This window comes from Dermochelys coriacea, chromosome 3, assembly GCF_009764565.3.
Source record: "Dermochelys coriacea isolate rDerCor1 chromosome 3, rDerCor1.pri.v4, whole genome shotgun sequence".
Taxonomy (NCBI): Eukaryota; Metazoa; Chordata; order Testudines; family Dermochelyidae; genus Dermochelys; species Dermochelys coriacea.
In genome coordinates, this window is record NC_050070.1 from 112,102,849 (window position 1) to 112,116,360 (window position 13,512).

Consider the following 13,512-nt stretch of genomic DNA (forward strand, 5'->3'; position numbering starts at 1 on the left):
CCCAGTTAACACTTTGAGGTTCTCATCCCAAGATTAGGCACAGTATTAGAATTGTGAACCCGGACATGCATGGCTGTAACACAATTACAGAAGGCTTTTCCTAAGTTTGAAGTTTTATTAACTAAGTTAGCAGTGTTACATACAATCCTACCCAGAAAGGTAGAAATAACACAGAATGACCATCTGAGCATCTGAGTACTCAAACCATTCCTTGCAGAACAACTTGAAGTATTTGCTGTTTTTTCTTCCTCCGTCTCATTTTCCTCATCACCATCACTAGTGTTTGTCATCCTAACATCTCCCAAGAGTTACATCCCCAAGGCACACAGGCCAGGATGCAACTTTTATAATGTGTTACTATGCCTAAGGCGTATTCAGTAGGAGTTTTGTCCCCTCTTCCTTTGCATTTCCTCACCTTATTGATGTTGGGGTGCCATTCTCCCATAGTTTGCTAGTCTGTTTACCTCAAGAATATTAGCATATATGTCCGTTATTTACCATGGTATCCTTGTGGAAGGAACATCAACAGATGTCCAAAATTAAAATATCCTAAGCTGCTATAACCTATCATCTTGTGGTTACCTGTCAGCAGTTCACCTATCACAACATGCTATTTTGTGCTATTGGGTCATGGTTAGCTTATGATCTAGGGTCAGTTTTGGTGAGCTGCTTATACTAAGGCTTTTTGGGTCTTTTAGGGTGAGCAAATGTCCTGTTTTTAAAGGGACAGTCCCATAATTAAACCCTCCTGCAGGTGTCTAACTTTTTATTAAAAATGGGCAAATTTTCCCATATTTTCCATCTTTCCCCCCATCAGTGGTAGTGGGTCCTGCTGCTGGTCAGATCCCTTCTCACCAGCCGCCCACACACCAGTGGTGAGTGGGGAGGTCCAGTGGCCAATGATGGGGCAGGTGTGCAAAGCTAGTGGTGGGGTGAAGATGCAGAAGGTGGGGCCAACCATTGTCCCAGCTGATCTGTCAGTGCAGCCCATACTGTGTGCTGGCTCTCGGCCAGAAGGGCCCCATCCCATTTCTGGCTGCATGCTGTGAGCTGCCATGGCTGGTGAGAGTGGGCAGGCGACAGCCAGTTGTGTTGTCTCTGCTGCCCAGTCATCGGCCCTTTATGTGCTCCCCTCTCGCTGTCCTCTCCCTGTTTTTCTGCTTTGCCACCCTACCCCTCTGCCAGCCCTGCTGCTCCTCCATATCCCCCAGCGTGGTGTGAAGAACCAGCCCCTGGTCGTAGTGCTCAGCTCATCAACAACCTGGCTGCCAGGCTCCTTCCTTCCTTTCACTGCCTCTGACTGGCCCGGCACCCCAGGAAAGCCCCAGACCCTCTGTCCCGGAGAGCTGGCCAGGAGGAGCCGAGCCCTGCATGTGCCAAAGCCCCACACAGCACTGGCATGGGGAAGCCTCTCTGCCCCCCCAGCAAAGCTCTGGATTGATGGTTGGGGCGGTAAAGTGACTTCCAGTCTATTCACGCCCCGACCCTGCAGGCTTCATAGCAGCTCCCAGGGCAGGGGCTTAGCACCTCCCTCCCCCGTCCTGGATCCTGCCCCCAGGGAGCACGGGGCTGCTCCGTCCCCTAGGCACCTTTCCCTGCTGAGCCACCGCTCTGGCCATGTTCGCGGAAGCCCCTGCAGTCAGGTTCCATGAGCCCTGGTGCTCAATGCATCTTGAGGGCTTAACCCCTTCCTGCCTGCACCTAGCAGGAGGTGGCTGGATTATGTTGGTGGCCAGCAGTAGCCTGGAGGTGTTAGCTGCATTTTGACACTATGCAGCCAGGAAGGCACAAGCTGCTTCCAGCCATGCCACAGGGGTGGGAGGTGGGGGAAATGAGTTCTGAAAAGACATGGGCCAGGTCATCCCTTCCCCCTCTCCTCCTCCTCGGTGGCTGGAAGCAGCTCCCATCCCTTCACTCCCACCCAGTGCCAAAAGGCTGCTGCTGGCCACATTCTGGTGTGAACCCTGACAAATCGGGGTGGGGAGGGAGTGACCTTGTGTGGGCCCCCTCAGGTATTGCCTCGGGAAGACATGGCACCAGGTAGCCAGGAGAGGTGGGTCCGTCATGGGGGGGCCCAGCCAGGCGTGGAGAGCCTGGGCAGGAAGAGTTGGGTTGGTTGGTCACACCTATCCCAGCAGGGCGGAGGTGGAGTGGGGGTGGGTCGTGGGGTTGAACACCACTGGGGAGAGGAGGAAGCCTGTGCCTGTGCTGACCACTGTCCGAGATCGGATATTGCATTGGATGGATTGGTCTGACCTAGTATGGCCATTTTTGCATGATGCCAGTGGTAGTTCTGAGAAATGGGTGAGGTTCTGTGGAAGGAATTATCTTAATGGAAAAAAGATGCTGCTCTACAGGGAGAAGAGGTCCATGTTTGTACAATGATATCCAACAAAATGTTGTTCCCTGTTTGCTATTCCAGAAATGTATTTATATTCAAACTTGCCCCTGAAATAAATGTAGCAGAGTTCAATGACTGCATGTTTTCTGTGAGCATTTGAATTGCCTGATATAAGACAGTACTGTATGTAGTTAACTTACACTTATTATCACAGCCACGTTTCTCATGTCTGCCTGGCTTCTGTAGAAAACAGCAGCTGAGGCTATTGCTGCGAAGCTAGAAAAATATGCTGTACTCTTGTGAGAATGAATCACAGTGAGTGATGCTGCTTCAGTCTCTAATAAATTATGTAAAGATGCCTGGACATTTGGCAGAGCTGTCCTTGTATGGGGGTTTTCGGCCTTGCATCTTCAAGTGACTAAAGGCCTGGCTTTTCCACGTTTTGGCTTCAAGGAGATTTAAATAAGGCCCTTATCCCATGAATTTTGGACACAAGATTGCACATTGTGCTTTGTGGTGATATTTTGGCACTCAAATAGAAATGCTAACTTGGTTCTAGAGAGACAAAGTGGGTGAGGTAATATATTTTATTGAACAAACCTCTATTAGCAAGAGAGACGCTTTCATGCTTACACAGAGTTCTTCTTCAGGTCTATAAGTGTGAAAGCTTGTCTTTCTAACCAGCTGAAGTTGGTCAAGTTCTAGTCTATTAAGAGATGAGCAATCTTTCCTGCAAAATAAAAGGCATCTTAAACTCAAACTGGTTAATTTAAAACAGACCAATAGAGCAACCTTTTTATAAAATGTACATGAAAGCGAAATCTATCTAGTATTGCACCACATGAACATCTTTCCAGCGAGCAGGAGCGGAACCACATCATCATGGACTTGCTCCATGTCTCCAACCTAGTTTGGTGTAATGGAGAGATAACAGGGACCCCCTATCATCAAATGCATAAAGGCAGCCTACAGTTTCAGCAACATGCAGCAAGGTGATTCCTAGTGTGGCTCCAGTCAGACATATGGCTCTGGGATACTACTTCTGAAATGTTAGCACTAACACTGCATGCCAAAAAGAGGCACTGTGGATGCAGGTATATGCGTGTACACTCATGCCCAGCAAGGCATATATGGTTACTGAGAGTGGGTACAAGGTACTTGCTCTAGCAGTACATGGACGTGTAACTGTCTCCACTAATAAGTGTAGATATACCCTTACAGTGTCTTTTAATCACTAGGAATCTGTTTGGATTGGTGCCATAGGATTCTGTATCTCAATTAGAGATACAAGAAATTTTTTTTCCTATCATATGAATTTTAAGATTTTGAAAAAAATTTCTTGACCCAAATTGGGATGAAAAAATCTGAATAATTTTTTTGATTCAGGACAGTTGAAATGTTTTAATAACTTTGAAAGTTTTCAGATATGTTTCAACCATTTTTATTTATTTTTTTTTACTGTAATTAGCTTAGAGTTTGAAATAAAAAGTTGGGTCTTGAACCAGAAAGCTGTAATTTTTTGTTTAGAAATAGTCAAAACAAAATGCCATGATAACTTCAAAACTTTTTCCAAAATATGTTGAGTCAAAAAAACCCTCTGAAAACTATCATTTTCTGCAAAATGTTTAGGTTTCTGACTAATTAGCATTTTCCAAAAAAAGTTTCATTGAAAAATTCCTGACCAGCTCTAATCCCACCCCAGAGATCTGTCCAGTTCCTGCATACATTAGATACATTCCACTTCAGTCATCTATCGTCTGCATTTTATTTTGTTCATCTCCCAAAAAGGAGGCAACCTAAACGGAAAGTTTGTTTAGAACTCTTGAAATCCATTACTGCCTCATTACTGACCTGCCACTTATTTGGCTTTAAATGGTGTTCATTATTCATTGCAAGCTCTTTGATTATAGGATCATTTTCCACTTTGGTAATTTTGGTTGTTTAATTATGTCTGTATGGGAGCATGCTTTAATTTCTCCTCTTGGTCGTATTCTCTTCATAGATTCGGGAAGGGCACTTTTTGGTTAGAAAGAGAAATGCACAACTGTTATTAAACACAACAACAAAAATGGCTGGGATTGTTTTTCTATTTCTACTCAAAAAGAAAAGGAGTACTTGTGGCACCTTAGAGACTAACAAATTTATTAGAGCATAAGCTTTCATGAGCTACAGCTCAATTCTCAGTAAAACTAAATTGTCTGGTCCCATTCTTGAGATCATGAGAAAGGAGGCACTTGGATGTTAGCTTGACCGTTGGAGAAATGATACAATATATGTAGATAGACTTTAAATACTGTAGTGTACAGGAATGATACTGCTTGAATTTGATTCGAGTTGTTGTTTCTGCTGACATCTTGTAGCAGGTTGCATCACTGAGATGCTATATTAGTTCTGCTGAAAACTTTTATATTTCATTTATTCTCTGCGAATGCTTCTTTCTCTGCTGCCTTAGACATCTCTGTTGCAGTTATACTAATACATCTGTCACATGCTCTCCCTTTCTGATACACTGGAATCATCTTCATCAATCATTTCCTTTTGTATGTGTTCCTACTTGCCTCCTGACCATGCCTGATTAGAATATTAGCCTTTCCAGCACCTGTTACCATTACAGTGAAATATTTTTCTGCTATATTTAAACATTTTATTGTAATCAAAAGCACTCAGTGTTGGCCTAAGTGTCCTTCCCATGAAGTCAATGGGAGTTTTACCATTGACTTTGGTGAGGGCAGAGAGAGGCCAGCACTAAGTTCGAAAATCCTATCCAAACTCCTGAGGGGAGGTAACAACAAATGAATTTGATTGACCCTTCCCCTCCCACCCCACCATATTGTTTAGATCTACTTTCTTCATTTGAGATGTACTTTCTTGTCCTGTTTTAGACATAGTCTTCCGAGTTTGTGACTGAACAGGCCTAACGTTTATGGATGACAGATCTTGTTCTTGGTTGTAGAAATAAAGTTTAAAGTGTGTCTGTACTCAGAAAAATGGTTATGTGAAAATGGCACCTTCTTCAGATTCTTTGTTCGCTGAGTGCCTTCAGGTCATAACGGCTTGCTTCAGTGGCAAAATCAAGCTTTTTAGAATCATCATATTAGGCTTGAAGAAAAGGAGTACTTGTGGCACCTTAGAGACTAACAAATTTATTAGAGCATAAGCTTTCGTGAGCTACAGCTCACTGTAGCTCACGAAAGCTTATGCTCTAATAAATTTGTTAGTCTCTAAGGTGCCACAAGTACTCCTTTTCTTTTTGCGAATACAGACTAACACGGCTGCTACTCTGAAACCATATTAGGCTTGAAGTGCTTTGAAGAATGCCCACCGCATCAACAAAATTGCCAACTAAATTTGAATGGCAAGAACTTTATTGCAGTCTGTGGATGCTCCAGGGCTGAAGCACCACCAAAAAAAAAAAAAGAGGGTGCTCAGCACCCATGAGCCACCATTACGTGGTAGGAACGTGTATGTGATGCACAGTGAAACCGGAAGGTGGAAAGCACACAATGGCAAAAACAAAAGTCGGCACCTGTGGCAGGCGCTGATGTGAAGGACAAAAAACAGGAGAGTTTTAAATCCCAGGCTTAATTTGGGGGCTGGCAGTTAGAGAAATGATCTTCTAAATTGCAGACTAAGCAAATCAGAAATGGAGTTATTGTGAGAGAACAAATACAAATTTTTAAAGAGTCACTTTTCTGACTAAGTGCCCTTTAAGACCTGATTGTTTTTCATGTTCTCCAGCTTGGGTGGCTCTTGGAGCAGTGATATTGTGTGTGCATGCAGGAGAGAGAGTGAGTCAGTCTGTGGCACCCAAATTTCACTGAATTAAAGATATTAAAACTTTTCTGAATGTCCATCCTGGTGTTGTGAAGTCAAGACTTCAGTCTTTCATTGTGCTAATCCATCTTTATGTATTTTGAGTTAAAAGGAGGAAAAGGGAAGTACTTTCCAGGGTCACACTGTGTGTGTACTAATGAAGTCTGAAATACATTTTCACTGTTTGAAACAGAATCCCTTAGAAAGATGGATTTCTAATTGAAATGAATGTGGTGGCAGAGATGTGTTTATTTTAGTTAACATAGTAATAATATTGGGATAGTTCTATTTGTCATCCGCATGAGTGGCAAGTAGCTATCTAGATATTTCAGAGTAACTAAGTATAATGTCAGCTGATTGATAAGTAGACATTGAAACCAAAGATACCACAGTTCTTAATGTGTAATGCTAAGGTTGATTTACAGTAGAACACCTGTGGTACAGAATTAGATATGTTAAACTGCATGCATACTAAATGAATTCATCTCAGCACTGCGATAACAGTGAATATGAAATGAACCCTGAATGAGGATGAAGAGCTTGAACTGTTCACAAGCACTTTGCCACCTTCTATTGCAATCTCTCTGATAAGAGCTGCACTGAGAATAGCAATATCTGAGGTATTGTATAACAAAGTCCTCCCAAGAACTTGATCCTCCGAATATGACTAATTTCAGTTTCGCCATTACCGTTTCTGAACACTTTATAGATCAAAAGTGTACACTAAAATAACAGCCCCACCTCCTCTTCCAGTGAAGGTCAGCAGCAGAAAGCTGTAGTCAGAATTTAAAAGGGGGAAAATACAAAGGGAAGTGAAAAGAAGGAAAGATGTGATTAGGGAAAGAAGACACAAGATGCAATGTAGCAGAAAAGAAAGGGATGAGGATATAGGGAGGGATGAATTAGAAACAAAGAAGTAACTGGGCAAGTGCATAAAGAGGAAACAAAATAAGGGATAGATTCCAGAAGCCAGAGAATTATGGAGAATTATGATTTGTTCTGTGATCCAAATAGGGACATATAGGGGTTGGATCAATTCATCTGCAGTCTTAACTCTTTGCACATGTACCCATGTCTCTTCAAATTAAATATTTCTAGGGTTGCTTTGGGCACAGGGTCTGTCTTTTGTTTGCTGTCTAGTACAGTGTAGCCTGGTTGAGGACTGAGGCTCTTAGGCACTATGGCAATATAAATAAAAGAGGGCTAGATTTCCCCTAAGCTGGCTCCGAGAGGTATGAATTTCACCTCCCTGACCAGATGTCATAGGCAAGAACACATGCCTTGGACTGAAGTCCATCCACAAAGCAAAGTGGAAAAACGAGAGAGAGAGACCCCTTGCAGCCTTTGGGTTAGCTTGCAGCCTTATATGCTGTCTGAGTGTGTGTAGGGGCAGTAAAGGTGATACACTGTTCTCCTGGCTAGCTGTAGCACAAAGTGCTGTGGTTTTTCTGAGCCCGGGTAAGGCTCCCATTTCAGCCTTTTGAGGCAGCACAGAAATCAGGTATCGCAAAGGTGATGTCAAATCAATTTTATCCCCTTTTCTCCAGGCCTGGACCACTGAGTGTCAGAGCACAGGCTCTAGCCCTTAGTCTTTTAAACACAGAATACATTTTCCTTGGGTCTGAGTCCTTGCACTGGAGAAAATGGCAGACTGATTTCAGTCAGTCTAATACCCAGGGCCCATATACTCCATGATCTTATGGCTGTGGAGCTTGGTGCTGAATACACCCTAGGCTGCAGAATTGTGCTCCTAAAATCCAAACATAACTATTTCACTGAAGACTAGTTTAGCAGATACATCCAACAAATGTACTTATCCCATAGTTCCAAACCACTTTCTATGCCTTCCCAGGCCCCAAAAGCTCTCTGTGCCCCAGCTGATCTTTCCAGAAACCCAGGTTTCTACTCATGGTGACTTCTGAAATGCAATTTATATATTGACAATGCACCAGTCTGCAGCATATTTAAACTGAAATAATGAGGACAGTGTAAAATAAATTGAAGTAATCGGAATAAATAATGCTGCAACTATTGTGCTGATTGTTATTCACCTTTGTATTTAACTTAATTAAACCTTCTTTTATTAATTTAAAGGAAACTGCTACAGAATTTCCAATCTGAGTGGCACAGAAACAAGGGAGTTTTTGCCATGGAATTTAGGTCCATATTGCCGCAGAGTACACCTGGTCTTGCTTGTAGCTCTTTTATAAAGTCCAGGTCCTATGGACTTCGGGGCAGTGCACAGGGGAGCCAAATGGTGGGAAACAGGCAGAAAGTGAGGCTCAGGATTAAGAGGTTGTGCAGATAGGGAAGGCAACAATGCAGTACTTGGCACACTATGTAGCTGCCTCAACACAGGAGCTCAGAGTTGTGTAGCTGTGGGGGAATAGTCTGTAAATGAATCAAGGTGCAGGTCTCTCTTGGCTGAAGAAATACCCTTACAATTGGTCAGTTCAGTCTGTAGTTGAGAAGTGTTCTTGGATTCCTCATTGATGCTAAGCTCTTATACAGCAGCATCTTATACAGAGCAATACCTTCTATCATCTTCAGTTGGCTAGTAAACTGTCCCATACTGGCAGATTACGACCTGACCTCAGTTTTACATGCCTTCATCATCTCCTATGTGGACCACAGCAGTGCAGGATAACTGAGCATGAAGCCTTCAGCCCTTAGGAAATTCCAGCTAGTCCAGAGCACTACAGCCAATCTCCTGAGCAACAAAGGCTACTGTGACCACATCAGGTCCATCCCCCAGTCTCTACGCTGGCTTCCCATAGAATATCAAGCCAACTTCAAGATCTCAGTCCTTATCTTCAAGGTGCTTAATGGCCTGGGTCCAAAGATTGCCTAAAGATCTAAAAGATCGCCTAAAGCCCCAGAATGAAGATCAAGGTTGACAAACTCCTCTGGCACAGTGGCATTTTTTTCTTTCATAAATTTAAATCTTGTCTGTGCAATAGACAGTTCCTAGGGCCCGGTCTAAGATGGTAGCATGAACACTCATAGAAATGAAGACCCATCGCAAACCTCACCACCTTCTGTTCTGCATGGAAGGTGCACATCTTTGACCTGCCTTCTCTAACATTCACCTATAGCAACATACACATTTAAACCCCCCCCAATAAACAAACCCCCTCAAAATAAAACACTTCATGGCACACACAATTCTCCCTTGAGGGTGAGGATGGGAGACTGAACAAACTACACGCAATAGATGTTGGTCATGTCACTTAATGCACCACTGGAAGATACTTAGCTATACAGTGATGAGGGCAGTCTAAGGATCTATACAAAATAAAATTAAATACAGCCATTCAATGCAGGGTGATGCACTTTCAGGGGAGCAGAAATTGCAGTGCCACTCATTCTATAGGCCTTGCCTGTACTGTCACTTTACAGTGCTGCAACTTTCTTGCTCAGGGGTGTGAAACACCCCCAAGCGCTGCAAGTTTCAGTGCTGTAAAGTGACAGTGTAGACAGTGCCCCAGCATTGGGAGCTGCACTCCCAACGCTGGTACTACTTCCCTTGTGGGGTGGTTTTATTACAGCGCTGGGAGAGCGACTACACAGCTAGTGAAAACACAAGTTACTGTTCCCTGAGTGGTAATTCCTCCTCCATGGATTTCTGCCCTATTGAGGAGGTATAGCTGCACCCATGAAAGTGCAACTGCTGCTGCAGGAGTGTGAATGGACTGAGATCTGTGGGATATAGCCCTGTTTTGTTTCTGAAAGCGTCTGCCATCTGTGAAGCGTGCCTGTCCTTCCCCCTGGCCTTTTCACTCTGCCATTGGTCCCGCCTGTCAAGGAACAGCACCCTAGAAAAGGGTGTACAGTCCTGAGGGGCAATGTTCTTTCCATGTGATTTTATGTGGGAAGGAAATCAAATGATCTGAAGTCACATGACTCCCCAAACTTCTCCCTTTGAATTCATTTATCTGTAGTTGTAGCTTTTGACAGGGTCTTCCTTTTGGTTCCTGAATTTTGTTTCATTGCCCATCCCTTCTCGTTCTTCTTTGTTTTTTTTCATTAATATTTGATTAATCTTGGGCTCTACCATAATAAACAAGGACCAACCCCATTGTGCTAGGCACTGACCAAACACAGAATAGCAAGCTGTCCCTGCTCCAAAGAGCTTACAATCTAAATAGACAAGACAGACAGGCAGGTTGTGGTGTGGGATATAATGCACAAGCAGAGTGAACAATGTGAATGCAGCAAACTGCATGTTCGTTGTGGGGCAGGTGAGATTAGTTAGTAGGGGATAAACTGAATGGAAAGAAAAGAGAAGGGCAAAGAGACATTGAGGGGAAGGGAGGCATGGGGGATAGGACTGGGTTGAAGAGGCTAGGAGGGTGAGGTGTGGAGCAAAGCTGACAAGATGAGACTGAGGGAGCAAGAGGCAGAGGGTTCCAGCAAACAACCAGTCAGCACGGGGCAGTTTTAGTCAAAACTGTAGAAAGTTCTCTGACTACGCAAATGTCCCTGCTTTGGTTGCCTTGCCAGCTGGAGTCTCTGGCTGGGTCCTCTCTGCAATGTTTCCCAAGGCCACATGGCAGGAGGAGGAAGTGCACCATTTGGGTCCTAATTTCCCCAGAGTGTGTCATAGAATCATAGAATCATAGAATATCAGGGTTGGAAGGGACCCCAGAAGGTCATCTAGTCCAACCCCCTGCTCAAAGCAGGACCAAGTCCCAGTTAAATCATCCCAGCCAGGGCTTTGTCAAGCCTGACCTTAAAAACCTCTAAGGAAGGAGATTCTACCACCTCCCTAGGTAACGCATTCCAGTGTTTCACCACCCTCTTAGTGAAAAAGTTTTTCCTAATATCCAATCTAAACCTCCCCCATTGCAACTTGAGACCATTACTCCTCGTTCTGTCATCTGCTACCATTGAGAACAGTCTAGAGCCATCCTCTTTGAAACCCCCTTTCAGGTAGTTGAAAGCAGCTATCAAATCCCCCCTCATTCTTCTCTTCTGCAGACTAAACAATCCCAGCTCCCTCAGCCTCTCCTCATAAGTCATGTGCTCTAGACCCCTAATCATTTTCGTTGCCCTTCGTTGTACTCTTTCCAATTTATCCACATCCTTCCTGTAGTGTGGGGCCCAAAACTGGACACAGTACTCCAGATGAGGCCTCACCAGTGTCGAATAGAGGGGAACGATCACGTCCCTCGATCTGCTCGCTATGCCCCTACTTATACATCCCAAAATGCCATTGGCCTTCTTGGCAACAAGGGCACACTGCTGACTCATATCCAGCTTCTCGTCCACTGTCACCCCTAGGTCCTTTTCCGCAGAACTGCTGCCGAGCCATTCGGTCCCTAGTCTGTAGCGGTGCATTGGATTCTTCCATCCTAAGTGCAGGACCCTGCACTTATCCTTATTGAACCTCATTAGATTTCTTTTGGCCCAATCCTCCAATTTGTCTAGGTCCTTCTGTATCCTATCCCTCCCCTCCAGCGTATCTACCACTCCTCCCAGTTTAGTATCATCCGCAAATTTGCTGAGAGTGCAATCCACACCATCCTCCAGATCATTTATGAAGATATTGAACAAAACGGGCCCCAGGACCGACCCCTGGGGCACTCCACTTGACACCGGCTGCCAACTAGACATGGAGCCATTGATCACTACCCGTTGAGCCCGACAATCTAGCCAGCTTTCTACCCACCTTATAGTGCATTCATCCAGCCCATACTTCCTTAACTTGCTGACAAGAATGCTGTGGGAGACCGTGTCAAAAGCTTTGCTAAAGTCAAGAAACAATACATCCACTGCTTTCCCTTCATCCACAGAACCAGTAATCTCATCATAAAAGGCGATTAGATTAGTCAGGCATGACCTTCCCTTGGTGAATCCATGCTGACTGTTCCTGATCACTTTCCTCTCCTCTAAGTGCTTCAGGATTGATTCTTTGAGGACCTGCTCCATGATTTTTCCAGGGACTGAGGTGAGGCTGACTGGCCTGTAGTTCCCAGGATCCTCCTTCTTCCCTTTTTTAAAGATGGGCACTACATTAGCCTTTTTCCAGTCATCCGGGACTTCCCCCGTTCGCCACGAGTTTTCAAAGATAATGGCCAAGGGCTCTGCAATCACAGCCGCCAATTCCTTCAGCACTCTCGGATGCAATTCGTCTGGCCCCATGGACTTGTGCACGTCCAGCTTTTCTAAATAGTCCCTAACCACCTCTATCTCTACAGAGGGCTGGCCATCTCTTCCCCATTTTGTGTTGCCCAGCACAGCAGTCTGGGAGCTGACCTTGTTAGTGAAAACAGAGGCAAAAAAAGCATTGAGTACATTAGCTTTTTCCACATCCTCTGTCACTAGCTTGCCTCCCTCATTCAGTAAGGGGCCCACACTTTCCTTGGCTTTCTTCTTGTTGCCAACATACCTGAAGAAACCCTTCTTGTTACTCTTGACATCTCTTGCTAGCTGCAGCTCCAGGTCTATGTATGGGAAGGCGGGCATCTTCCCTGCACAGTTCTGGTGCTGCGAGGAGGGCTGGCACTGGCTTCTCTGGCTGATTTCTTTCCCTTTTTGATATCTCCTTACACCATCTTTTTTCCTTTTATTCTTTTCTCTTCCCCCATGATTCATTTTTCTCACTATTATAATATTTTATTTAATATTTATGTTCTGACAGCACTACGTCTCCCTTTTCTCTCTCTAGCTTCACTCCTATTCACGAAAGCCCTCTGACTAGCCTCATTTTGTATTCCTCATAGACTTACTGCCCAGTTCTGTAAAAATTATGGCCACCGTCTGCACTGCAGAAATCCATGGAGACTGTTGGTACGCAATATTGATACCTTCTGTTAGTGTACTCAGTGCTGTATATCCCATTGGTGCCGAGTGACCTGAAACAGGTAAGGGAGCGCTTAACCTGCTCACTGGAGCTTCCAGTGCTATAAAATAGGCTTTGCATGGGCTTCTGCCCTTTGAAAGCTGGGTGTTAAGATTGCTGCATTTATTGGGGGAGGGATAGCTCAGTGGTTTGGATTTAGCAGGCCAGTGCTCAGGGTTGTGAGTTCAATCCTTGAGGGGGCCATTTAGGGATCTGGGGCAAAAATTGGGGATTGGTCCTGTTTTGAGCAGGGGGTTGGACTAGATGACCACCTGTGGTCCCTTCTGACCCTGATATTCTATGAATTTTGAGCCCTAGTTATTTGAGTTGAAAATCTATTTCATTTCTTAGATTTCAAAATGTAGTCTAAATCTCTTCAGAGTAGTTATTAAATACTTTATTTGAAAATTAGAGTAAAATACTGAGTGACACTGGGGAGAAAAAGGTGGTAATGAGTGCCTTAATTTCAAAGACTAGGAATCTTTTGCATCATGTTTTAGAGTTAGGGTCTGAC

At 44.3% G+C, this 13,512-nt stretch overlaps 1 protein-coding gene across 3 annotated transcripts in view; it reads left to right on the plus strand.

Moving 5' to 3' along the window:
• Positions 1-13,512, plus strand: part of GRM1 (glutamate metabotropic receptor 1) — a 289,991-nt gene that overhangs the window by 70,059 nt on the left and 206,420 nt on the right. The gene's annotated exons all lie outside the window — the stretch shown is intronic.